Genomic DNA, 21,248 nt, shown 5'->3' on the forward strand with positions numbered 1-21,248 from the left:
GTTTTGATCTATGAAGCCAAACTGGGGTGTTGTGCCGAAGGAAGGAAGAGCTAAAAGCGGTCTTGGGCGTTTGTGGCCGCCCGCCGACAGCATCTCCGACCCAAGTGCTTTAACGCCGCAATGCGGTTTCAGGATTGGTGCAAGTTTAGAAAAAAGCTCATTCCCAAACCGGGAGTCGAACCCAGGCCGCCTGGGTGAAAACCAGGAATCCTAACCGCTAGACCATATGGGAACTGTGGTGTGAGGCTGAGCTAGTTATCGAAAAAGTTTCCTGGCTTTGAGTACTCTACTTTTACGTCACGCTTAGAGGGAGCCTGTCACCATAACCCGGCATATCAACCCAGCCCCGCCGACAGATAGGTTAGGGTCGCCTGAGTCAAACAGCGTTTTCTCCTGCTGAAGGGGTGCCTCCGTTGCCCAGATATGGCTGTTTTTGTCTTATACGCAAAAGAGCTCCCAGGAGCGACCAGGGCGGTGCTGTTGCTCCAAAGTGTTGAGCGGCAACGCCCTCATTCCGCCAAAGAGCTCATTTCCATATTGAGAAAAACAGCCATATCTCGGCAAGAGAGGCACCCAGTCACAACGGGGAAACGCCGTTTGATTCAGGTGACCCTCAGTTGACCCTAACCTATCTTTCAGCGGCGCCGAGTCGATGCTCTGGGTTCTGCTGACAGAGTCGCTTCCGGTTTCCTCGTTAGCGCAGTAGGTAGCGCGTCAGTCTCATAATCTGAAGGTCGTGAGTTCGATCCTCACACGGGGCACTTTTGTCACGAGATTTTTCTCTCCCTCTTGCCCCGATAACCACAGTCCTTCGCCACTGCGGACCCAAACGTTACCGATGAAACACTAAGGGGAGCCAAGCTGACAGAGGGGATACAGGGGGTCTTTGAGTCCCTTCCCTGGACACCTTGGAGTTGGAAGGGAAAGATGAGAACGTTTTGAGCTATGAAGCCATACTGGGGTCTTGTGCCGAAGGAAGGAAGGGCTAAAAGCGGTCTTTGGCGTTTGCGGCCGCCCGCCGACAGCAGGTCCGACCCAAAGACTTTAACGCTGCAACGCGGTTTCTGGATTGGTGTAAGTCTAGAAAAAGGCTCATTCCCATACCGGGAGTCGAACCCGGGCCGCCTGGGTGAGAACCAGGAATCCTAACCGCTAGACCATATGGGAACCATGGTGTGGGGCAGAGCTAGTAATCGAAAAAGTTTTCTGGCTTTGAGTACTCTACTTTTACGTCACGCTCAGAGCGAGCCTGTCACCAGATCCCGGCATATCAACCCAGCCCCGCCGACAGATAGGTTAAGGTCGCCTGAATCAAACAGCGTTTTTCCCTGCTGAAGAGGTGCCTCCGTTGCCCAGATATGGCTGTTTTTGTCGATACGCAAAAGAGCTCCCTGGAGCGACCAGGGAGCTCATTCCTCCAAAGAGCTCATTTCCATCTTGACAAAAACAGCCATATCTCGGCAAGGGAGGCACCCAGTCACAAGGGGGATGCACTGTTTGATTCAGGTGACCATAAACTATCTTTCAGCGGGGGTGGAGTCAATGCCCTGGGTTCTGCTGGCAGGTTCACCTCCGGTCGCCTCGTTAGCGCAGTAGGTAGCGTGTCAGTCTCGTAATCTGAAGGTCGTGAGTTCAATCCTGACACGGGGCAAAATTGTCGCAAGCTTTTTCTATCCCTCTTGCCCCGAAAGCCACAGTCCGTCGCCACTGCGGACCCAAACGTTAACGATGAAACGGTAAGGGGAGCCAAGCTGACAGAGGGGATACAGGAGGTCTTTGAGTCCCTTCCCTGGACACCTTGGAGTTAGAAGGGAGAGATGGGAACTTTGGGAACGTTTTGATCTATGAAGCCAAACTGGGGTGTTGTGCCGAAGGAAGGAAGAGCTAAAAGCGGTCTTGGGCGTTTGTGGCCGCCCGCCGACAGCATCTCCGACCCAAATGCTTTAACGCCGCAATGCGGTTTCAGGATTGGTGCAAGTTTAGAAAAAAGCTCATTCCCATACCGGGAGTCGAACCCGGGCCGCCTGGGTGAAAACCAGGAATCCTAACCGCTAGACCATATGGGAACTGTGGTGTGAGGCTGAGCTAGTTATCGAAAAAGTTTCCTGGCTTTGAGTACTCTACTTTTACGTCACGCTTAGAGGGAGCCTGTCACCATAACCCGGCATATCAACCCAGCCCCGCCGACAGATAGGTTAGGGTCGCCTGAGTCAAACAGCGTTTTCTCCTGCTGAAGGGGTGCCTCCGTTGCCCAGATATGGCTGTTTTTGTCTTATACGCAAAAGAGCTCCCTGGAGCGACCAGGGCGGTGCCGTTGCTCCAAAGTGTTGAGCGGCAACGCCCTCATTCCGCCAAAGAGCTCATTTCCATATTGAGAAAAACAGCCATATCTCGGCAAGAGAGGCACCCAGTCACAACGGGGAAACGCCGTTTGATTCAGGTGACCCTCAGTTGACCCTAACCTATCTTTCAGCGGCGCCGAGTCGATGCTCTGGGTTCTGCTGACAGACTCGCTTCCGGTTGCCTCGTTAGCGCAGTAGGTAGCGCGTCAGTCTCATAATCTGAAGGTCGTGAGTTCGATCCTCACACGGGGCACTTTTGTCACGAGATTTTTCTCTCCCTCTTGCCCCGATAACCACAGTCCTTCGCCACTGCGGACCCAAACGTTACCGATGAAACACTAAGGGGAGCCAAGCTGACAGAGGGGATACAGGGGGTCTTTGAGTCCCTTCCCTGGACACCTTGGAGTTGGAAGGGAGAGATGAGAACGTTTTGAGCTATGAAGCCATACTGGGGTCTTGTGCCGAAGGAAGGAAGGGCTAAAAGCGGTCTTTGGCGTTTGCGGCCGCCCGCTGACAGCAGGTCCGACCCAAAGACTTTAACGCTGCAACGCGGTTTCTGGATTGGTGTAAGTCTAGAAAAAGGCTCATTCCCATACCGGGAGTCGAACCCGGGCCGCCTGGGTGAGAACCAGGAATCCTAACCGCTAGACCATATGGGAACCATGGGGTGGGGCTGAGCTAGTAATCGAAAAAGTTTTCTGGCTTTGAGTACTCTACTTTTACGTCACGCTCAGAGCGAGCCTGTCACCAGATCCCGGCATATCAACCCAGCCCCGCCGACAGATAGGTTAAGGTCGCCTGAATCAAACAGCGTTTTTCCCTGCTGAAGAGGTGCCTCCGTTGCCCAGATATGGCTGTTTTTGTCGATACGCAAAAGAGCTCCCTGGAGCGACCAGGGAGCTCATTCCTCCAAAGAGCTCATTTCCATCTTGACAAAAACAGCCATATCTCGGCAAGGGAGGCACCCAGTCACAAGGGGGATGCACTGTTTGATTCAGGTGACCATAACCTATCTTTCAGCGGTGGTGGAGTCAATGCCCTGGGTTCTGCTGACAGGTTCACCTCCGGTCGCCTCGTTAGCGCAGTAGGTAGCGTGTCAGTCTCGTAATCTGAAGGTCGTGAGTTCAATCCTCACACGGGGCAAAATTGTCGCAAGCTTTTTCTATCCCTCTTGCCCCGAAAGCCACAGTCCGTCGCCACTGCGGACCCAAACGTTAACGATGAAACGGTAAGGGGAGCCAAGCTGACAGAGGGGATACAGGAGGTCTTTGAGTCCCTTCCCTGGACACCTTGGAGTTAGAAGGGAGAGATGGGAACTTTGGGAACGTTTTGATCTATGAAGCCAAACTGGGGTGTTGTGCCGAAGGAAGGAAGAGCTAAAAGCGGTCTTGGGCGTTTGTGGCCGCCCGCCGACAGCATCTCCGACCCAAGTGCTTTAACGCCGCAATGCGGTTTCAGGATTGGTGCAAGTTTAGAAAAAAGCTCATTCCCAAACCGGGAGTCGAACCCAGGCCGCCTGGGTGAAAACCAGGAATCCTAACCGCTAGACCATATGTGAACTGTGGTGTGAGGCTGAGCTAGTTATCGAAAAAGTTTCCTGGCTTTGAGTACTCTACTTTTACGTCACGCTTAGAGGGAGCCTGTCACCATAACCCGGCATATCAACCCAGCCCCGCCGACAGATAGGTTAGGGTCGCCTGAGTCAAACAGCGTTTTCTCCTGCTGAAGGGGTGCCTCCGTTGCCCAGATATGGCTGTTTTTGTCTTATACGCAAAAGAGCTCCCTGGAGCGACCAGGGCGGTGCTGTTGCTCCAAAGTGTTGAGCGGCAACGCCCTCATTCCGCCAAAGAGCTCATTTCCATATTGAGAAAAACAGCCATATCTCGGCAAGAGAGGCACCCAGTCACAACGGGGAAACGCCGTTTGATTCAGGTGACCCTCAGTTGACCCTAACCTATCTTTCAGCGGCGCCGAGTCGATGCTCTGGGTTCTGCTGACCGAGTCGCTTCCGGTTTCCTCGTTAGCGCAGTAGGTAGCGCGTCAGTCTCATAATCTGAAGGTCGTGAGTTCGATCCTCACACGGGGCACTTTTGTCACGAGATTTTTCTCTCCCTCTTGCCCCGATAACCACAGTCCTTCGCCACTGCGGACCCAAACGTTACCGATGAAACACTAAGGGGAGCCAAGCTGACAGAGGGGATACAGGGGGTCTTTGAGTCCCTTCCCTGGACACCTTGGAGTTGGAAGGGAAAGATGAGAACGTTTTGAGCTATGAAGCCATACTGGGGTCTTGTGCCGAAGGAAGGAAGGGCTAAAAGCGGTCTTTGGCGTTTGCGGCCGCCCGCCGACAGCAGGTCCGACCCAAAGACTTTAACGCTGCAACGCGGTTTCTGGATTGGTGTAAGTCTAGAAAAAGGCTCATTCCCATACCGGGAGTCGAACCCGGGCCGCCTGGGTGAGAACCAGGAATCCTAACCGCTAGACCATATGGGAACCATGGTGTGGGGCAGAGCTAGTAATCGAAAAAGTTTTCTGGCTTTGAGTACTCTACTTTTACGTCACGCTCAGAGCGAGCCTGTCACCAGATCCCGGCATATCAACCCAGCCCCGCCGACAGATAGGTTAAGGTCGCCTGAATCAAACAGCGTTTTTCCCTGCTGAAGAGGTGCCTCCGTTGCCCAGATATGGCTGTTTTTGTCGATACGCAAAAGAGCTCCCTGGAGCGACCAGGGAGCTCATTCCTCCAAAGAGCTCATTTCCATCTTGACAAAAACAGCCATATCTCGGCAAGGGAGGCACCCAGTCACAAGGGGGATGCACTGTTTGATTCAGGTGACCATAAACTATCTTTCAGCGGGGGTGGAGTCAATGCCCTGGGTTCTGCTGGCAGGTTCACCTCCGGTCGCCTCGTTAGCGCAGTAGGTAGCGTGTCAGTCTCGTAATCTGAAGGTCGTGAGTTCAATCCTGACACGGGGCAAAATTGTCGCAAGCTTTTTCTATCCCTCTTGCCCCGAAAGCCACAGTCCGTCGCCACTGCGGACCCAAACGTTAACGATGAAACGGTAAGGGGAGCCAAGCTGACAGAGGGGATACAGGAGGTCTTTGAGTCCCTTCCCTGGACACCTTGGAGTTAGAAGGGAGAGATGGGAACTTTGGGAATGTTTTGATCTATGAAGCCAAACTGGGGTGTTGTGCCGAAGGAAGGAAGAGCTAAAAGCGGTCTTGGGCGTTTGTGGCCGCCCGCCGACAGCATCTCCGACCCAAATGCTTTAACGCCGCAATGCGGTTTCAGGATTGGTGCAAGTTTAGAAAAAAGCTCATTCCCATACCGGGAGTCGAACCCGGGCCGCCTGGGTGAAAACCAGGAATCCTAACCGCTAGACCATATGGGAACTGTGGTGTGAGGCTGAGCTAGTTATCGAAAAAGTTTCCTGGCTTTGAGTACTCTACTTTTACGTCACGCTTAGAGGGAGCCTGTCACCATAACCCGGCATATCAACCCAGCCCCGCCGACAGATAGGTTAGGGTCGCCTGAGTCAAACAGCGTTTTCTCCTGCTGAAGGGGTGCCTCCGTTGCCCAGATATGGCTGTTTTTGTCTTATACGCAAAAGAGCTCCCTGGAGCGACCAGGGCGGTGCTGTTGCTCCAAAGTGTTGAGCGGCAACGACCTCATTCCGCCAAAGAGCTCATTTCCATATTGAGAAAAACAGCCATATCTCGGCAAGAGAGGCACCCAGTCACAACGGGGAAACGCCGTTTGATTCAGGTGACCCTCAGTTGACCCTAACCTATCTTTCAGCGGCGCCGAGTCGATGCTCTGGGTTCTGCTGACAGTCTCGCTTCCGGTTGCCTCGTTAGCGCAGTAGGTAGCGCGTCAGTCTCATAATCTGAAGGTCGTGAGTTCGATCCTCACACGCGGCACTTTTGTCACGAGATTTTTCTCTCCCTCTTGCCCCGATAACCACAGTCCTTCGCCACTGCGGACCCAAACGTTACCGATGAAACACTAAGGGGAGCCAAGCTGACAGAGGGGATACAGGGGGTCTTTGAGTCCCTTCCCTGGACACCTTGGAGTTGGAAGGGAGAGATGAGAACGTTTTGAGCTATGAAGCCATACTGGGGTCTTGTGCCGAAGGAAGGAAGGGCTAAAAGCGGTCTTTGGCGTTTGCGGCCGCCCGCCGACAGCAGGTCCGACCCAAAGACTTTAACGCTGCAACGCGGTTTCTGGATTGGTGTAAGTCTAGAAAAAGGCTCATTCCCATACCGGGAGTCGAACCCGGGCCGCCTGGGTGAGAACCAGGAATCCTAACCACTAGACCATATGGGAACCATGGTGTGGGGCTGAGCTAGTAATCGAAAAAGTTTTCTGGCTTTGAGTACTCTACTTTTACGTCACGCTCAGAGCGAGCCTGTCACCAGATCCCGGCATATCAACCCAGCCCCGCCGACAGATAGGTTAAGGTCGCCTGAATCAAACAGCGTTTTTCCCTGCTGAAGAGGTGCCTCCGTTGCCCAGATATGGCTGTTTTTGTCGATACGCAAAAGAGCTCCCTGGAGCGACCAGGGAGCTCATTCCTCCAAAGAGCTCATTTCCATCTTGACAAAAACAGCCATATCTCGGCAAGGGAGGCACCCAGTCACAAGGGGGATGCACTGTTTGATTCAGGTGACCATAAACTATCTTTCAGCGGGGGTGGAGTCAATGCCCTGGGTTCTGCTGACAGGTTCACCTCCGGTCGCCTCGTTAGCGCAGTAGGTAGCGTGTCAGTCTCGTAATCTGAAGGTCGTGAGTTCAATCCTGACACGGGGCAAATTTGTCGCAAGCTTTTTCTATCCCTCTTGCCCCGAAAGCCACAGTCCGTCGCCACTGCGGACCCAAACGTTAACGATGAAACGGTAAGGGGAGCCAAGCTGACAGAGGGGATACAGGAGGTCTTTGAGTCCCTTCCCTGGACACCTTGGAGTTAGAAGGGAGAGATGGGAACTTTGGGAACGTTTTGATCTATGAAGCCAAACTGGGGTGTTGTGCCGAAGGAAGGAAGAGCTAAAAGCGGTCTTGGGCGTTTGTGGCCGCCCGCCGACAGCATCTCCGACCCAAATGCTTTAACGCCGCAATGCGGTTTCAGGATTGGTGCAAGTTTAGAAAAAAGCTCATTCCCATACCGGGAGTCGAACCCGGGCCGCCTGGGTGAAAACCAGGAATCCTAACCGCTAGACCATATGGGAACTGTGGTGTGAGGCTGAGCTAGTTATCGAAAAAGTTTCCTGGCTTTGAGTACTCTACTTTTACGTCACGCTTAGAGGGAGCCTGTCACCAGAACCCGGCATATCAACCCAGCCCCGCCGACAGATAGGTTAGGGTCGCCTGAGTCAAACAGCGTTTTCTCCTGCTGAAGGGGTGCCTCCGTTGCCCAGATATGGCTGTTTTTGTCTTATACGCAAAAGAGCTCCCTGGAGCGACCAGGGCGGTGCCGTTGCTCCAAAGTGTTGAGCGGCAACGCCCTCATTCCGCCAAAGAGCTCATTTCCATATTGAGAAAAACAGCCATATCTTGGCAAGAGAGGCACCCAGTCACAACGGGGAAACGCCGTTTGATTCAGGTGACCCTCAGTTGACCCTAACCTATCTTTCAGCGGCGCCGAGTCGATGCTCTGGGTTCTGCTGACAGTCTCGGTTCCGGTTGCCTCGTTAGCGCAGTAGGTAGCGCGTCAGTCTCATAATCTGAAGGTCGTGAGTTCGATCCTCACACGCGGCACTTTTGTCACGAGATTTTTCTCTCCCTCTTGCCCCGATAACCACAGTCCTTCGCCACTGCGGACCCAAACGTTACCGATGAAACACTAAGGGGAGCCAAGCTGACAGAGGGGATACAGGGGGTCTTTGAGTCCCTTCCCTGGACACCTTGGAGTTGGAAGGGAGAGATGAGAACGTTTTGAGCTATGAAGCCATACTGGGGTCTTGTGCCGAAGGAAGGAAGGGCTAAAAGCGGTCTTTGGCGTTTGCGGCCGCCCGCCGACAGCAGGTCCGACCCAAAGACTTTAACGCTGCAACGCGGTTTCTGGATTGGTGTAAGTCTAGAAAAAGGCTCATTCCCATACCGGGAGTCGAACCCGGGCCGCCTGGGTGAGAACCAGGAATCCTAACCGCTAGACCATATGGGAACCATGGTGTGGGGCTGAGCTAGTAATCGAAAAAGTTTTCTGGCTTTGAGTACTCTACTTTTACGTCACGCTCAGAGCGAGCCTGTCACCAGATCCCGGCATATCAACCCAGCCCCGCCGACAGATAGGTTAAGGTCGCCTGAATCAAACAGCGTTTTTCCCTGCTGAAGAGGTGCCTCCGTTGCCCAGATATGGCTGTTTTTGTCGATACGCAAAAGAGCTCCCTGGAGCGACCAGGGAGCTCATTCCTCCAAAGAGCTCATTTCCATCTTGACAAAAACAGCCATATCTCGGCAAGGGAGGCACCCAGTCACAAGGGGGATGCACTGTTTGATTCAGGTGACCATAAACTATCTTTCAGCGGGGGTGGAGTCAATGCCCTGGGTTCTGCTGACAGGTTCACCTCCGGTCGCCTCGTTAGCGCAGTAGGTAGCGTGTCAGTCTCGTAATCTGAAGGTCGTGAGTTCAATCCTGACACGGGGCAAAATTGTTGCAAGCTTTTTCTATCCCTCTTGCCCCGAAAGCCACAGTCCGTCGCCACTGCGGACCCAAACGTTAACGATGAAACGGTAAGGGGAGCCAAGCTGACAGAGGGGATACAGGAGGTCTTTGAGTCCCTTCCCTGGACACCTTGGAGTTAGAAGGGAGAGATGGGAACTTTGGGAACGTTTTGATCTATGAAGCCAAACTGGGGTGTTGTGCCGAAGGAAGGAAGAGCTAAAAGCGGTCTTGGGCGTTTGTGGCCGCCCGCCGACAGCATCTCCGACCCAAATGCTTTAACGCCGCAATGCGGTTTCAGGATTGGTGCAAGTTTAGAAAAAAGCTCATTCCCATACCGGGAGTCGAACCCGGGCCGCCTGGGTGAAAACCAGGAATCCTAACCGCTAGACCATATGGGAACTGTGGTGTGAGGCTGAGCTAGTTATCGAAAAAGTTTCCTGGCTTTGAGTACTCTACTTTTACGTCACGCTTAGAGGGAGCCTGTCACCAGAACCCGGCATATCAACCCAGCCCCGCCGACAGATAGGTTAGGGTCGCCTGAGTCAAACAGCGTTTTCTCCTGCTGAAGGGGTGCCTCCGTTGCCCAGATATGGCTGTTTTTGTCTTATATGCAAAAGAGCTCCCTGGAGCGACCAGGGCGGTGCCGTTGCTCCAAAGTGTTGAGCGGCAACGCCCTCATTCCGCCAAAGAGCTCATTTCCATATTGAGAAAAACAGCCATATCTCGGCAAGAGAGGCACCCAGTCACAACGGGGAAACGCCGTTTGATTCAGGTGACCCTCAGTTGACCCTAACCTATCTTTCAGCGGCGCCGAGTCGATGCTCTGGGTTCTGCTGACAGACTCGCTTCCGGTTGCCTCGTTAGCGCAGTAGGTAGCGCGTCAGTCTCATAATCTGAAGGTCGTGAGTTCGATCCTCACACGGGGCACTTTTGTCACGAGATTTTTCTGTCCCTCTTGCCCCGATAACCACAGTCCTTCGCCACTGCGGACCCAAACGTTACCGATGAAACACTAAGGGGAGCCAAGCTGACAGAGGGGATACAGGGGGTCTTTGAGTCCCTTCCCTGGACACCTTGGAGTTGGAAGGGAAAGATGAGAACGTTTTGAGCTATGAAGCCATACTGGGGTCTTGTGCCGAAGGAAGGAAGGGCTAAAAGCGGTCTTTGGCGTTTGCGGCCGCCCGCCGACAGCAGGTCCGACCCAAAGACTTTAACGCTGCAACGCGGTTTCTGGATTGGTGTAAGTCTAGAAAAAGGCTCATTCCCATACCGGGAGTCGAACCCGGGCCGCCTGGGTGAGAACCAGGAATCCTAACCGCTAGACCATATGGGAACCATGGTGTGGGGCTGAGCTAGTAATTGAAAAAGTTTTCTGGCTTTGAGTACTCTACTTTTACGTCACGCTCAGAGCGAGCCTGTCACCAGATCCCGGCATATCAACCCAGCCCCGCCGACAGATAGGTTAAGGTCGCCTGAATCAAACAGCGTTTTTCCCTGCTGAAGAGGTGCCTCCGTTGCCCAGATATGGCTGTTTTTGTCGATACGCAAAAGAGCTCCCTGGAGCGACCAGGGAGCTCATTCCTCCAAAGAGCTCATTTCCATCTTGACAAAAACAGCCATATCTCGGCAAGGGAGGCACCCAGTCACAAGGGGGATGCACTGTTTGATTCAGGTGACCATAAACTATCTTTCAGCGGGGGTGGAGTCAATGCCCTGGGTTCTGCTGACAGGTTCACCTCCGGTCGCCTCGTTAGCGCAGTAGGTAGCGTGTCAGTCTCGTAATCTGAAGGTCGTGAGTTCAATCCTGACACGGGGCAAAATTGTCGCAAGCTTTTTCTATCCCTCTTGCCCCGAAAGCCACAGTCCGTCGCCACTGCGGACCCAAACGTTAACGATGAAACGGTAAGGGGAGCCAAGCTGACAGAGGGGATACAGGAGGTCTTTGAGTCCCTTCCCTGGACACCTTGGAGTTAGAAGGGAGAGATGGGAACTTTGGGAACGTTTTGATCTATGAAGCCAAACTGGGGTGTTGTGCCGAAGGAAGGAAGAGCTAAAAGCGGTCTTGGGCGTTTGTGGCCGCCCGCCGACAGCATCTCCGACCCAAGTGCTTTAACGCCGCAATGCGGTTTCAGGATTGGTGCAAGTTTAGAAAAAAGCTCTTTTCCAAACCGGGAGTCGAACCCAGGCCGCATGGGTGAAAACCAGGAATCCTAACCGCTAGACCATATGGGAACTGTGGTGTGAGGCTGAGCTAGTTATCGAAAAAGTTTCCTGGCTTTGAGTACTCTACTTTTACGTCACGCTTAGAGGGAGCCTGTCACCATAACCCGGCATATCAACCCAGCCCCGCCGACAGATAGGTTAGGGTCGCCTGAGTCAAACAGCGTTTTCTCCTGCTGAAGGGGTGCCTCCGTTGCCCAGATATGGCTGTTTTTGTCTTATACGCAAAAGAGCTCCCTGGAGCGACCAGGGCGGTGCTGTTGCTCCAAAGTGTTGAGCGGCAACGCCCTCATTCCGCCAAAGAGCTCATTTCCATATTGAGAAAAACAGCCATATCTCGGCAAGAGAGGCACCCAGTCACAACGGGGAAACGCCGTTTGATTCAGGTGACCCTCAGTTGACCCTAACCTATCTTTCAGCGGCGCCGAGTCGATGCTCTGGGTTCTGCTGACAGACTCGCTTCCGGTTGCCTCGTTAGCGCAGTAGGTAGCGCGTCAGTCTCATAATCTGAAGGTCGTGAGTTCGATCCTCACACGGGGCACTTTTGTCACGAGATTTTTCTGTCCCTCTTGCCCCGATAACCACAGTCCTTCGCCACTGCGGACCCAAACGTTACCGATGAAACACTAAGGGGAGCCAAGCTGACAGAGGGGATACAGGGGGTCTTTGAGTCCCTTCCCTGGACACCTTGGAGTTGGAAGGGAAAGATGAGAACGTTTTGAGCTATGAAGCCATACTGGGGTCTTGTGCCGAAGGAAGGAAGGGCTAAAAGCGGTCTTTGGCGTTTGCGGCCGCCCGCCGACAGCAGGTCCGACCCAAAGACTTTAACGCTGCAACGCGGTTTCTGGATTGGTGTAAGTCTAGAAAAAGGCTCATTCTCATACCGGGAGTCGAACCCGGGCCGCCTGGGTGAGAACCAGGAATCCTAACCGCTAGACCATATGGGAACCATGGGGTGGGGCTGAGCTAGTAATCGAAAAAGTTTTCTGGCTTTGAGTACTCTACTTTTACGTCACGCTCAGAGCGAGCCTGTCACCAGATCCCGGCATATCAACCCAGCCCCGCCGACAGATAGGTTAAGGTCGCCTGAATCAAACAGCGTTTTTCCCTGCTGAAGAGGTGCCTCCGTTGCCCAGATATGGCTGTTTTTGTCGATACGCAAAAGAGCTCCCTGGAGCGACCAGGGAGCTCATTCCTCCAAAGAGCTCATTTCCATCTTGACAAAAACAGCCATATCTCGGCAAGGGAGGCACCCAGTCACAAGGGGGATGCACTGTTTGATTCAGGTGACCATAAACTATCTTTCAGCGGGGGTGGAGTCAATGCCCTGGGTTCTGCTGACAGGTTCACCTCCGGTCGCCTCGTTAGCGCAGTAGGTAGCGTGTCAGTCTCGTAATCTGAAGGTCGTGAGTTCAATCCTGACACGGGGCAAAATTGTCGCAAGCTTTTTCTATCCCTCTTGCCCCGAAAGCCACAGTCCGTCGCCACTGCGGACCCAAACGTTAACGATGAAACGGTAAGGGGAGCCAAGCTGACAGAGGGGATACAGGAGGTCTTTGAGTCCCTTCCCTGGACACCTTGGAGTTAGAAGGGAGAGATGGGAACTTTGGGAACGTTTTGATCTATGAAGCCAAACTGAGGTGTTGTGCCGAAGGAAGGAAGAGCTAAAAGCGGTCTTGGGCGTTTGTGGCCGCCCGCCGACAGCATCTCCGACCCAAATGCTTTAACGCCGCAATGCGGTTTCAGGATTGGTGCAAGTTTAGAAAAAAGCTCATTCCCATACCGGGAGTCGAACCCGGGCCGCCTGGGTGAAAACCAGGAATCCTAACCGCTAGACCATATGGGAACTGTGGTGTGAGGCTGAGCTAGTTATCGAAAAAGTTTCCTGGCTTTGAGTACTCTACTTTTACGTCACGCTTAGAGGGAGCCTGTCACCAGAACCCGGCATATCAACCCAGCCCCGCCGACAGATAGGTTAGGGTCGCCTGAGTCAAACAGCGTTTTCTCCTGCTGAAGGGGTGCCTCCGTTGCCCAGATATGGCTGTTTTTGTCTTATACGCAAAAGAGCTCCCTGGAGCGACCAGGGCGGTGCCGTTGCTCCAAAGTGTTGAGCGGCAACGCCCTCATTCCGCCAAAGAGCTCATTTCCATATTGAGAAAAACAGCCATATCTCGGCAAGAGAGGCACCCAGTCACAACGGGGAAACGCCGTTTGATTCAGGTGACCCTCAGTTGACCCTAACCTATCTTTCAGCGGCGCCGAGTCGATGCTCTGGGTTCTGCTGACAGACTCGCTTCCGGTTGCCTCGTTAGCGCAGTAGGTAGCGCGTCAGTCTCATAATCTGAAGGTCGTGAGTTCGATCCTCACACGGGGCACTTTTGTCACGAGATTTTTCTCTCCCTCTTGCCCCGATAACCACAGTCCTTCGCCACTGCGGACCCAAACGTTACCGATGAAACACTAAGGGGAGCCAAGCTGACAGAGGGGATACAGGGGGTCTTTGAGTCCCTTCCCTGGACACCTTGGAGTTGGAAGGGAGAGATGAGAACGTTTTGAGCTATGAAGCCATACTGGGGTCTTGTGCCGAAGGAAGGAAGGGCTAAAAGCGGTCTTTGGCGTTTGCGGCCGCCCGCTGACAGCAGGTCCGACCCAAAGACTTTAACGCTGCAACGCGGTTTCTGGATTGGTGTAAGTCTAGAAAAAGGCTCATTCCCATACCGGGAGTCGAACCCGGGCCGCCTGGGTGAGAACCAGGAATCCTAACCGCTAGACCATATGGGAACCATGGGGTGGGGCTGAGCTAGTAATCGAAAAAGTTTTCTGGCTTTGAGTACTCTACTTTTACGTCACGCTCAGAGCGAGCCTGTCACCAGATCCCGGCATATCAACCCAGCCCCGCCGACAGATAGGTTAAGGTCGCCTGAATCAAACAGCGTTTTTCCCTGCTGAAGAGGTGCCTCCGTTGCCCAGATATGGCTGTTTTTGTCGATACGCAAAAGAGCTCCCTGGAGCGACCAGGGAGCTCATTCCTCCAAAGTGCTCATTTCCATCTTGACAAAAACAGCCATATCTCGGCAAGGGAGGCACCCAGTCACAAGGGGGATGCACTGTTTGATTCAGGTGACCATAACCTATCTTTCAGCGGTGGTGGAGTCAATGCCCTGGGTTCTGCTGACAGGTTCACCTCCGGTCGCCTCGTTAGCGCAGTAGGTAGCGTGTCAGTCTCGTAATCTGAAGGTCGTGAGTTCAATCCTCACACGGGGCAAAATTGTCGCAAGCTTTTTCTATCCCTCTTGCCCCGAAAGCCACAGTCCGTCGCCACTGCGGACCCAAACGTTAACGATGAAACGGTAAGGGGAGCCAAGCTGACAGAGGGGATACAGGAGGTCTTTGAGTCCCTTCCCTGGACACCTTGGAGTTAGAAGGGAGAGATGGGAACTTTGGGAACGTTTTGATCTATGAAGCCAAACTGGGGTGTTGTGCCGAAGGAAGGAAGAGCTAAAAGCGGTCTTGGGCGTTTGTGGCCGCCCGCCGACAGCATCTCCGACCCAAGTGCTTTAACGCCGCAATGCGGTTTCAGGATTGGTGCAAGTTTAGAAAAAAGCTCATTCCCAAACCGGGAGTCGAACCCAGGCCGCCTGGGTGAAAACCAGGAATCCTAACCGCTAGACCATATGGGAACTGTGGTGTGAGGCTGAGCTAGTTATCGAAAAAGTTTCCTGGCTTTGAGTACTCTACTTTTACGTCACGCTTAGAGGGAGCCTGTCACCATAACCCGGCATATCAACCTAGCCCCGCCGACAGATAGGTTAGGGTCGCCTGAGTCAAACAGCGTTTTCTCCTGCTGAAGGGGTGCCTCCGTTGCCCAGATATGGCTGTTTTTGTCTTATACGCAAAAGAGCTCCCAGGAGCGACCAGGGCGGTGCTGTTGCTCCAAAGTGTTGAGCGGCAACGCCCTCATTCCGCCAAAGAGCTCATTTCCATATTGAGAAAAACAGCCATATCTCGGCAAGAGAGGCACCCAGTCACAACGGGGAAACGCCGTTTGATTCAGGTGACCCTCAGTTGACCCTAACCTATCTTTCAGCGGCGCCGAGTCGATGCTCTGGGTTCTGCTGACAGAGTCGCTTCCGGTTTCCTCGTTAGCGCAGTAGGTAGCGCGTCAGTCTCATAATCTGAAGGTCGTGAGTTCGATCCTCACACGGGGCACTTTTGTCACGAGATTTTTCTCTCCCTCTTGCCCCGATAACCACAGTCCTTCGCCACTGCGGACCCAAACGTTACCGATGAAACACTAAGGGGAGCCAAGCTGACAGAGGGGATACAGGGGGTCTTTGAGTCCCTTCCCTGGACACCTTGGAGTTGGAAGGGAAAGATGAGAACGTTTTGAGCTATGAAGCCATACTGGGGTCTTGTGCCGAAGGAAGGAAGGGCTAAAAGCGGTCTTTGGCGTTTGCGGCCGCCCGCCGACAGCAGGTCCGACCCAAAGACTTTAACGCTGCAACGCGGTTTCTGGATTGGTGTAAGTCTAGAAAAAGGCTCATTCCCATACCGGGAGTCGAACCCGGGCCGCCTGGGTGAGAACCAGGAATCCTAACCGCTAGACCAGATGGGAACCATGGTGTGGGGCTGAGCTAGTAATCGAAAAAGTTTTCTGGCTTTGAGTACTCTACTTTTACGTCACGCTCAGAGCGAGCCTGTCACCAGATCCCGGCATATCAACCCAGCCCCGCCGACAGATAGGTTAAGGTCGCCTGAATCAAACAGCGTTTTTCCCTGCTGAAGAGGTGCCTCCGTTGCCCAGATATGGCTGTTTTTGTCGATACGCAAAAGAGCTCCCTGGAGCGACCAGGGAGCTCATTCCTCCAAAGAGCTCATTTCCATCTTGACAAAAACAGCCATATCTCGGCAAGGGAGGCACCCAGTCACAAGGGGGATGCACTGTTTGATTCAGGTGACCATAAACTATCTTTCAGCGGGGGTGGAGTCAATGCCCTGGGTTCTGCTGACAGGTTCACCTCCGGTCGCCTCGTTAGCGCAGTAGGTAGCGTGTCAGTCTCGTAATCTGAAGGTCGTGAGTTCAATCCTGACACGGGGCAAATTTGTCGCAAGCTTTTTCTATCCCTCTTGCCCCGAAAGCCACAGTCCGTCGCCACTGCGGACCCAAACGTTAACGATGAAACGGTAAGGGGAGCCAAGCTGACAGAGGGGATACAGGAGGTCTTTGAGTCCCTTCCCTGGACACCTTGGAGTTAGAAGGGAGAGATGGGAACTTTGGGAACGTTTTGATCTATGAAGCCAAACTGGGGTGTTGTGCCGAAGGAAGGAAGAGCTAAAAGCGGTCTTGGGCGTTTGTGGCCGCCCGCCGACAGCATCTCCGACCCAAATGCTTTAACGCCGCAATGCGGTTTCAGGATTGGTGCAAGTTTAGAAAAAAGCTCATTCCCATACCGGGAGTCGAACCCGGGCCGCCTGGGTGAAAACCAGGAATCCTAACCGCTAGACCATATGGGAACTGTGGTGTGAGGCTGAGCTAGTTATCGAAAAAGTTTCCTGGCTTTGAGTACTCTACTTTTACGTCACGCTTAGAGGGAGCCTGTCACCATAACCCGGCATATCAACCCAGCCCCGCCGACAGATAGGTTAGGGTCGCCTGAGTCAAACAGCGTTTTCTCCTGCTGAAGGGGTGCCTCCGTTGCCCAGATATGGCTGTTTTTGTCTTATACGCAAAAGAGCTCCCTGGAGCGACCAGGGCGGTGCCGTTGCTCCAAAGTGTTGAGCGGCAACGCCCTCATTCCGCCAAAGAGCTCATTTCCATATTGAGAAAAACAGCCATATCTTGGCAAGAGAGGCACCCAGTCACAAGGGGGAAACGCCGTTTGATTCAGGTGACCCTCAGTTGACCCTAACCTATCTTTCAGCGGCGCCGAGTCGATGCTCTGGGTTCTGCTGACAGTCTCGCTTCCGGTTGCCTCGTTAGCGCAGTAGGTAGCGCGTCAGTCTCATAATCTGAAGGTCGTGAGTTCGATCCTCACACGCGGCACTTTTGTCACGAGATTTTTCTCTCCCTCTTGCCCCGATAACCACAGTCCTTCGCCACTGCGGACCCAAACGTTACCGATGAAACACTAAGGGGAGCCAAGCTGACAGAGGGGATACAGGGGGTCTTTGAGTCCCTTCCCTGGACACCTTGGAGTTGGAAGGGAGAGATGAGAACGTTTTGAGCTATGAAGCCATACTGGGGTCTTGTGCCGAAGGAAGGAAGGGCTAAAAGCGGTCTTTGGCGTTTGCGGCCGCCCGCCGACAGCAGGTCCGACCCAAAGACTTTAACGCTGCAACGCGGTTTCTGGATTGGTGTAAGTCTAGAAAAAGGCTCATTCCCATACCGGGAGTCGAACCCGGGCCGCCTGGGTGAGAACCAGGAATCCTAACCGCTAGACCATATGGGAACCATGGTGTGGGGCTGAGCTAGTAATCGAAAAAGTTTTCTGGCTTTGAGTACTCTACTTTTACGTCACGCTCAGAGCGAGCCTGTCACCAGATCCCGGCATATCAACCCAGCCCCGCCGACAGATAGGTTAAGGTCGCCTGAATCAAACAGCGTTTTTCCCTGCTGAAGAGGTGCCTCCGTTGCCCAGATATGGCTGTTTTTGTCGATACGCAAAAGAGCTCCCTGGAGCGACCAGGGAGCTCATTCCTCCAAAGAGCTCATTTCCATCTTGACAAAAACAGCCATATCTCGGCAAGGGAGGCACCCAGTCACAAGGGGGATGCACTGTTTGATTCAGGTGACCATAAACTATCTTTCAGCGGGGGTGGAGTCAATGCCCTGGGTTCTGCTGACAGGTTCACCTCCGGTCGCCTCGTTAGCGCAGTAGGTAGCGTGTCAGTCTCGTAATCTGAAGGTCGTGAGTTCAATCCTGACACGGGGCAAAATTGTCGCAAGCTTTTTCTATCCCTCTTGCCCCGAAAGCCACAGTCCGTCGCCACTGCGGACCCAAACGTTAACGATGAAACGGTAAGGGGAGCCAAGCTGACAGAGGGGATACAGGAGGTCTTTGAGTCCCTTCCCTGGACACCTTGGAGTTAGAAGGGAGAGATGGGAACTTTGGGAACGTTTTGATCTATGAAGCCAAACTGGGGTGTTGTGCCGAAGGAAGGAAGAGCTAAAAGCGGTCTTGGGCGTTTGTGGCCGCCCGCCGACAGCATCTCCGACCCAAATGCTTTAACGCCGCAATGCGGTTTCAGGATTGGTGCAAGTTTAGAAAAAAGCTCATTCCCATACCGGGAGTCGAACCCGGGCCGCCTGGGTGAAAACCAGGAATCCTAACCGCTAGACCATATGGGAACTGTGGTGTGAGGCTGAGCTAGTTATCGAAAAAGTTTCCTGGCTTTGAGTACTCTACTTTTACGTCACGCTTAGAGGGAGCCTGTCACCAGAACCCGGCATATCAACCCAGCCCCGCCGACAGATAGGTTAGGGTCGCCTGAGTCAAACAGCGTTTTCTCCTGCTGAAGGGGTGCCTCCGTTGCCCAGATATGGCTGTTTTTGTCTTATACGCAAAAGAGCTCCCTGGAGCGACCAGGGCGGTGCCGTTGCTCCAAAGTGTTGAGCGGCAACGCCCTCATTCCGCCAAAGAGCTCATTTCCATATTGAGAAAAACAGCCATATCTCGGCAAGAGAGGCACCCAGTCACAACGGGGAAACGCCGTTTGATTCAGGTGACCCTCAGTTGACCCTAACCTATCTTTCAGCGGCGCCGAGTCGATGCTCTGGGTTCTGCTGACAGTCTCGCTTCCGGTTGCCACGTTAGCGCAGTAGGTAGCGCGTCAGTCTCATAATCTGAAGGTCGTGAGTTCGATCCTCACACGCGGCACTTTTGTCACGAGATTTTTCTGTCCCTCTTGCCCCGATAACCACAGTCCTTCGCCACTGCGGACCCAAACGTTACCGATGAAACACTAAGGGGAGCCAAGCTGACAGAGGGGATACAGGGGGTCTTTGAGTCCCTTCCCTGGACACCTTGGAGTTGGAAGGGAGAGATGAGAACGTTTTGAGCTATGAAGCCATACTGGGGTCTTGTGCCGAAGGAAGGAAGGCCTAAAAGCGGTCTTTGGCGTTTGTGGCCGCCCGCCGACAGCAGGTCCGACCCAAAGACTTTAACGCTGCAACACGGTTTCTGGATTGGTGTAAGTCTAGAAAAAGGCTCATTCCCATACCGGGAGTCGAACCCGGGCCGCCTGGGTGAGAACCAAGAATCCTAACCACTAGACCATATGGGAACCATGGTGTGGGGCTGAGCTAGTAATCGAAAAAGTTTTCTGGCTTTGAGTACTCTACTTTTACGTCACGCTCAGAGCGAGCCTGTCACCAGATCCCGGCATATCAACCCAGCCCCGCCGACAGATAGGTTAAGGTCGCCTGAATCAAACAGCGTTTTTCCCTGCTGAAGAGGTGCCTCCGTTGCCCAGATATGGCTGTTTTTGTCGATACGCAAAAGAGCTCCCTGGAGCGACCAGGGAGCTCATTCCTCCAAAGAGCTCATTTCCATCTTGACAAAAACAGCCATATCTCGGCAAGGGAGGCACCCAGTCACAAGGGGGATGCACTGTTTGATTCAGGTGACCATAACCTATCTTTCAGCGGTGGTGGAGTCAATGCCCTGGGTTCTGCTGACAGGTTCACCTCCGGTCGCCTCGTTAGCGCAGTAGGTAGCGTGTCAGTCTCGTAATCTGAAGGTCGTGAGTTCAATCCTGACACGGGGCAAAATTGTCGCAAGCTTTTTCTATCCCTCTTGCCCCGAAAGCCACAGTCCGTCGCCACTGCGGACCCAAACGTTAACGATGAAACGGTAAGGGGAGCCAAGCTGACAGAGGGGATACAGGAGGTCTTTGAGTCCCTTCCCTGGACACCTTGGAGTTAGAAGGGAGAGATGGGAACTTTGGGAACGTTTTGATCTATGAAGCCAAACTGGGGTGTTGTGCCGAAGGAAGGAAGAGCTAAAAGCGGTCTTGGGCGTTTGTGGCCGCCCGCCGACAGCATCTCCGACCCAAGTGCTTTAACGCCGCAATGCGGTTTCAGGATTGGTGCAAGTTTAGAAAAAAGCTCATTCCCAAACGGGAGTCGAACCCAGGCCACCTGGGTGAAAACCAGGAATCCTAACCGCTAGACCATATGGGAACTGTGGTGTGAGGCTGAGCTAGTTATCGAAAAAGTTTCCTGGCTTTGAGTACTCTACTTTTACGTCACGCTTAGAGGGAGCCTGTCACCATAACCCGGCATATCAACCCAGCCCCGCCGACAGATAGGTTAGGGTCGCCTGAGTCAAACAGCGTTTTCTCCTGCTGAAGGGGTGCCTCCGTTGCCCAGATATGGCTGTTTTTGTCTTATACGCAAAAGAGCTCCCTGGAGCGACCAGGGCGGTGCTGTTGCTCCAAAGTGTTGAGCGGCAACGCCCTCATTCCGCCAAAGAGCTCATTTCCATATTGAGAAAAACAGCCATATCTCGGCAAGAGAGGCACCCAGTCACAACGGGGAAACGCCGTTTGATTCAGGTGACCCTCAGTTGACCCTAACCTATCTTTCAGCGGCGCCGAGTCGATGCTCTGGGTTCTGCTGACAGACTCGCTTCCGGTTGCCTCGTTAGCGCAGTAGGTAGCGCGTCAGTCTCATAATCTGAAGGGCGTGAGTTCGATCCTCACACGGGGCACTTTTGTCACGAGATTTTTCTCTCCCTCTTGCCCCGATAACCACAGTCCTTCGCCACTGCGGACCCAAACGTTACCGATGAAACACTAAGGGGAGCCAAGCTGACAGAGGGGATACAGGGGGTCTTTGAGTCCCTTCCCTGGACACCTTGGAGTTGGAAGGGAAAGATGAGAACGTTTTGAGCTATGAAGCCATACTGGGGTCTTGTGCCGAAGGAAGGAAGGGCTAAAAGCGGTCTTTGGCGTTTGCGGCCGCCCGCCGACAGCAGGTCCGACCCAAAGACTTTAACGCTGCAACGCGGTTTCTGGATTGGTG

The 21,248-nt window shown here is 53.5% G+C and overlaps 45 non-coding genes across 45 annotated transcripts; 23 read left to right on the top strand and 22 right to left on the bottom strand.

The window, feature by feature from the left end:
- Positions 1-160: 160 nt before the first annotated feature.
- On the bottom strand, positions 161-232 carry TRNAE-UUC (transfer RNA glutamic acid (anticodon UUC)). Its single transcript has one exon. It is a non-coding gene; the product is annotated as a tRNA-Glu (tRNA).
- Positions 233-688: 456 nt separating this feature from the next.
- TRNAM-CAU (transfer RNA methionine (anticodon CAU)) lies at positions 689-761 on the top strand. The gene has a single exon. It is a non-coding gene; the product is annotated as a tRNA-Met (tRNA).
- A 334-nt stretch (positions 762-1,095) lies between these two features.
- Positions 1,096-1,167, bottom strand: TRNAE-CUC (transfer RNA glutamic acid (anticodon CUC)). The gene has a single exon. It is a non-coding gene; the product is annotated as a tRNA-Glu (tRNA).
- Positions 1,168-1,578: 411 nt separating this feature from the next.
- Positions 1,579-1,651, top strand: TRNAT-CGU (transfer RNA threonine (anticodon CGU)). The gene has a single exon. It is a non-coding gene; the product is annotated as a tRNA-Thr (tRNA).
- Positions 1,652-1,994: 343 nt separating this feature from the next.
- On the bottom strand, positions 1,995-2,066 carry TRNAE-UUC (transfer RNA glutamic acid (anticodon UUC)). The gene has a single exon. It is a non-coding gene; the product is annotated as a tRNA-Glu (tRNA).
- A 456-nt stretch (positions 2,067-2,522) lies between these two features.
- TRNAM-CAU (transfer RNA methionine (anticodon CAU)) lies at positions 2,523-2,595 on the top strand. The gene has a single exon. It is a non-coding gene; the product is annotated as a tRNA-Met (tRNA).
- A 334-nt stretch (positions 2,596-2,929) lies between these two features.
- Positions 2,930-3,001, bottom strand: TRNAE-CUC (transfer RNA glutamic acid (anticodon CUC)). The gene has a single exon. It is a non-coding gene; the product is annotated as a tRNA-Glu (tRNA).
- A 411-nt stretch (positions 3,002-3,412) lies between these two features.
- On the top strand, positions 3,413-3,485 carry TRNAT-CGU (transfer RNA threonine (anticodon CGU)). The gene has a single exon. It is a non-coding gene; the product is annotated as a tRNA-Thr (tRNA).
- Positions 3,486-3,828: 343 nt separating this feature from the next.
- TRNAE-UUC (transfer RNA glutamic acid (anticodon UUC)) lies at positions 3,829-3,900 on the bottom strand. Its single transcript has one exon. It is a non-coding gene; the product is annotated as a tRNA-Glu (tRNA).
- Positions 3,901-4,356: 456 nt separating this feature from the next.
- TRNAM-CAU (transfer RNA methionine (anticodon CAU)) lies at positions 4,357-4,429 on the top strand. Its single transcript has one exon. It is a non-coding gene; the product is annotated as a tRNA-Met (tRNA).
- Positions 4,430-4,763: 334 nt separating this feature from the next.
- TRNAE-CUC (transfer RNA glutamic acid (anticodon CUC)) lies at positions 4,764-4,835 on the bottom strand. Its single transcript has one exon. It is a non-coding gene; the product is annotated as a tRNA-Glu (tRNA).
- Positions 4,836-5,246: 411 nt separating this feature from the next.
- Positions 5,247-5,319, top strand: TRNAT-CGU (transfer RNA threonine (anticodon CGU)). Its single transcript has one exon. It is a non-coding gene; the product is annotated as a tRNA-Thr (tRNA).
- A 343-nt stretch (positions 5,320-5,662) lies between these two features.
- Positions 5,663-5,734, bottom strand: TRNAE-UUC (transfer RNA glutamic acid (anticodon UUC)). The gene has a single exon. It is a non-coding gene; the product is annotated as a tRNA-Glu (tRNA).
- A 456-nt stretch (positions 5,735-6,190) lies between these two features.
- On the top strand, positions 6,191-6,263 carry TRNAM-CAU (transfer RNA methionine (anticodon CAU)). The gene has a single exon. It is a non-coding gene; the product is annotated as a tRNA-Met (tRNA).
- Positions 6,264-6,597: 334 nt separating this feature from the next.
- Positions 6,598-6,669, bottom strand: TRNAE-CUC (transfer RNA glutamic acid (anticodon CUC)). The gene has a single exon. It is a non-coding gene; the product is annotated as a tRNA-Glu (tRNA).
- A 411-nt stretch (positions 6,670-7,080) lies between these two features.
- Positions 7,081-7,153, top strand: TRNAT-CGU (transfer RNA threonine (anticodon CGU)). The gene has a single exon. It is a non-coding gene; the product is annotated as a tRNA-Thr (tRNA).
- Positions 7,154-7,496: 343 nt separating this feature from the next.
- TRNAE-UUC (transfer RNA glutamic acid (anticodon UUC)) lies at positions 7,497-7,568 on the bottom strand. Its single transcript has one exon. It is a non-coding gene; the product is annotated as a tRNA-Glu (tRNA).
- A 456-nt stretch (positions 7,569-8,024) lies between these two features.
- On the top strand, positions 8,025-8,097 carry TRNAM-CAU (transfer RNA methionine (anticodon CAU)). The gene has a single exon. It is a non-coding gene; the product is annotated as a tRNA-Met (tRNA).
- Positions 8,098-8,431: 334 nt separating this feature from the next.
- TRNAE-CUC (transfer RNA glutamic acid (anticodon CUC)) lies at positions 8,432-8,503 on the bottom strand. Its single transcript has one exon. It is a non-coding gene; the product is annotated as a tRNA-Glu (tRNA).
- A 411-nt stretch (positions 8,504-8,914) lies between these two features.
- TRNAT-CGU (transfer RNA threonine (anticodon CGU)) lies at positions 8,915-8,987 on the top strand. Its single transcript has one exon. It is a non-coding gene; the product is annotated as a tRNA-Thr (tRNA).
- A 343-nt stretch (positions 8,988-9,330) lies between these two features.
- Positions 9,331-9,402, bottom strand: TRNAE-UUC (transfer RNA glutamic acid (anticodon UUC)). The gene has a single exon. It is a non-coding gene; the product is annotated as a tRNA-Glu (tRNA).
- Positions 9,403-9,858: 456 nt separating this feature from the next.
- Positions 9,859-9,931, top strand: TRNAM-CAU (transfer RNA methionine (anticodon CAU)). Its single transcript has one exon. It is a non-coding gene; the product is annotated as a tRNA-Met (tRNA).
- Positions 9,932-10,265: 334 nt separating this feature from the next.
- Positions 10,266-10,337, bottom strand: TRNAE-CUC (transfer RNA glutamic acid (anticodon CUC)). Its single transcript has one exon. It is a non-coding gene; the product is annotated as a tRNA-Glu (tRNA).
- A 411-nt stretch (positions 10,338-10,748) lies between these two features.
- Positions 10,749-10,821, top strand: TRNAT-CGU (transfer RNA threonine (anticodon CGU)). Its single transcript has one exon. It is a non-coding gene; the product is annotated as a tRNA-Thr (tRNA).
- Positions 10,822-11,164: 343 nt separating this feature from the next.
- On the bottom strand, positions 11,165-11,236 carry TRNAE-UUC (transfer RNA glutamic acid (anticodon UUC)). The gene has a single exon. It is a non-coding gene; the product is annotated as a tRNA-Glu (tRNA).
- Positions 11,237-11,692: 456 nt separating this feature from the next.
- Positions 11,693-11,765, top strand: TRNAM-CAU (transfer RNA methionine (anticodon CAU)). Its single transcript has one exon. It is a non-coding gene; the product is annotated as a tRNA-Met (tRNA).
- A 334-nt stretch (positions 11,766-12,099) lies between these two features.
- TRNAE-CUC (transfer RNA glutamic acid (anticodon CUC)) lies at positions 12,100-12,171 on the bottom strand. Its single transcript has one exon. It is a non-coding gene; the product is annotated as a tRNA-Glu (tRNA).
- Positions 12,172-12,582: 411 nt separating this feature from the next.
- On the top strand, positions 12,583-12,655 carry TRNAT-CGU (transfer RNA threonine (anticodon CGU)). The gene has a single exon. It is a non-coding gene; the product is annotated as a tRNA-Thr (tRNA).
- A 343-nt stretch (positions 12,656-12,998) lies between these two features.
- Positions 12,999-13,070, bottom strand: TRNAE-UUC (transfer RNA glutamic acid (anticodon UUC)). The gene has a single exon. It is a non-coding gene; the product is annotated as a tRNA-Glu (tRNA).
- Positions 13,071-13,526: 456 nt separating this feature from the next.
- Positions 13,527-13,599, top strand: TRNAM-CAU (transfer RNA methionine (anticodon CAU)). Its single transcript has one exon. It is a non-coding gene; the product is annotated as a tRNA-Met (tRNA).
- A 334-nt stretch (positions 13,600-13,933) lies between these two features.
- On the bottom strand, positions 13,934-14,005 carry TRNAE-CUC (transfer RNA glutamic acid (anticodon CUC)). The gene has a single exon. It is a non-coding gene; the product is annotated as a tRNA-Glu (tRNA).
- Positions 14,006-14,416: 411 nt separating this feature from the next.
- TRNAT-CGU (transfer RNA threonine (anticodon CGU)) lies at positions 14,417-14,489 on the top strand. The gene has a single exon. It is a non-coding gene; the product is annotated as a tRNA-Thr (tRNA).
- A 343-nt stretch (positions 14,490-14,832) lies between these two features.
- Positions 14,833-14,904, bottom strand: TRNAE-UUC (transfer RNA glutamic acid (anticodon UUC)). The gene has a single exon. It is a non-coding gene; the product is annotated as a tRNA-Glu (tRNA).
- Positions 14,905-15,360: 456 nt separating this feature from the next.
- Positions 15,361-15,433, top strand: TRNAM-CAU (transfer RNA methionine (anticodon CAU)). Its single transcript has one exon. It is a non-coding gene; the product is annotated as a tRNA-Met (tRNA).
- A 334-nt stretch (positions 15,434-15,767) lies between these two features.
- TRNAE-CUC (transfer RNA glutamic acid (anticodon CUC)) lies at positions 15,768-15,839 on the bottom strand. Its single transcript has one exon. It is a non-coding gene; the product is annotated as a tRNA-Glu (tRNA).
- Positions 15,840-16,250: 411 nt separating this feature from the next.
- On the top strand, positions 16,251-16,323 carry TRNAT-CGU (transfer RNA threonine (anticodon CGU)). Its single transcript has one exon. It is a non-coding gene; the product is annotated as a tRNA-Thr (tRNA).
- A 343-nt stretch (positions 16,324-16,666) lies between these two features.
- Positions 16,667-16,738, bottom strand: TRNAE-UUC (transfer RNA glutamic acid (anticodon UUC)). Its single transcript has one exon. It is a non-coding gene; the product is annotated as a tRNA-Glu (tRNA).
- A 456-nt stretch (positions 16,739-17,194) lies between these two features.
- TRNAM-CAU (transfer RNA methionine (anticodon CAU)) lies at positions 17,195-17,267 on the top strand. The gene has a single exon. It is a non-coding gene; the product is annotated as a tRNA-Met (tRNA).
- A 334-nt stretch (positions 17,268-17,601) lies between these two features.
- On the bottom strand, positions 17,602-17,673 carry TRNAE-CUC (transfer RNA glutamic acid (anticodon CUC)). Its single transcript has one exon. It is a non-coding gene; the product is annotated as a tRNA-Glu (tRNA).
- A 411-nt stretch (positions 17,674-18,084) lies between these two features.
- TRNAT-CGU (transfer RNA threonine (anticodon CGU)) lies at positions 18,085-18,157 on the top strand. Its single transcript has one exon. It is a non-coding gene; the product is annotated as a tRNA-Thr (tRNA).
- A 343-nt stretch (positions 18,158-18,500) lies between these two features.
- On the bottom strand, positions 18,501-18,572 carry TRNAE-UUC (transfer RNA glutamic acid (anticodon UUC)). Its single transcript has one exon. It is a non-coding gene; the product is annotated as a tRNA-Glu (tRNA).
- A 456-nt stretch (positions 18,573-19,028) lies between these two features.
- TRNAM-CAU (transfer RNA methionine (anticodon CAU)) lies at positions 19,029-19,101 on the top strand. Its single transcript has one exon. It is a non-coding gene; the product is annotated as a tRNA-Met (tRNA).
- Positions 19,102-19,435: 334 nt separating this feature from the next.
- Positions 19,436-19,507, bottom strand: TRNAE-CUC (transfer RNA glutamic acid (anticodon CUC)). The gene has a single exon. It is a non-coding gene; the product is annotated as a tRNA-Glu (tRNA).
- A 411-nt stretch (positions 19,508-19,918) lies between these two features.
- On the top strand, positions 19,919-19,991 carry TRNAT-CGU (transfer RNA threonine (anticodon CGU)). Its single transcript has one exon. It is a non-coding gene; the product is annotated as a tRNA-Thr (tRNA).
- An 870-nt stretch (positions 19,992-20,861) lies between these two features.
- On the top strand, positions 20,862-20,934 carry TRNAM-CAU (transfer RNA methionine (anticodon CAU)). The gene has a single exon. It is a non-coding gene; the product is annotated as a tRNA-Met (tRNA).
- Positions 20,935-21,248: the final 314 nt, after the last annotated feature.

The sequence above is a fragment of the Leptodactylus fuscus genome, chromosome 5, assembly GCF_031893055.1.
Source record: "Leptodactylus fuscus isolate aLepFus1 chromosome 5, aLepFus1.hap2, whole genome shotgun sequence".
Classification (NCBI taxonomy): Eukaryota; Metazoa; Chordata; class Amphibia; order Anura; family Leptodactylidae; genus Leptodactylus; species Leptodactylus fuscus.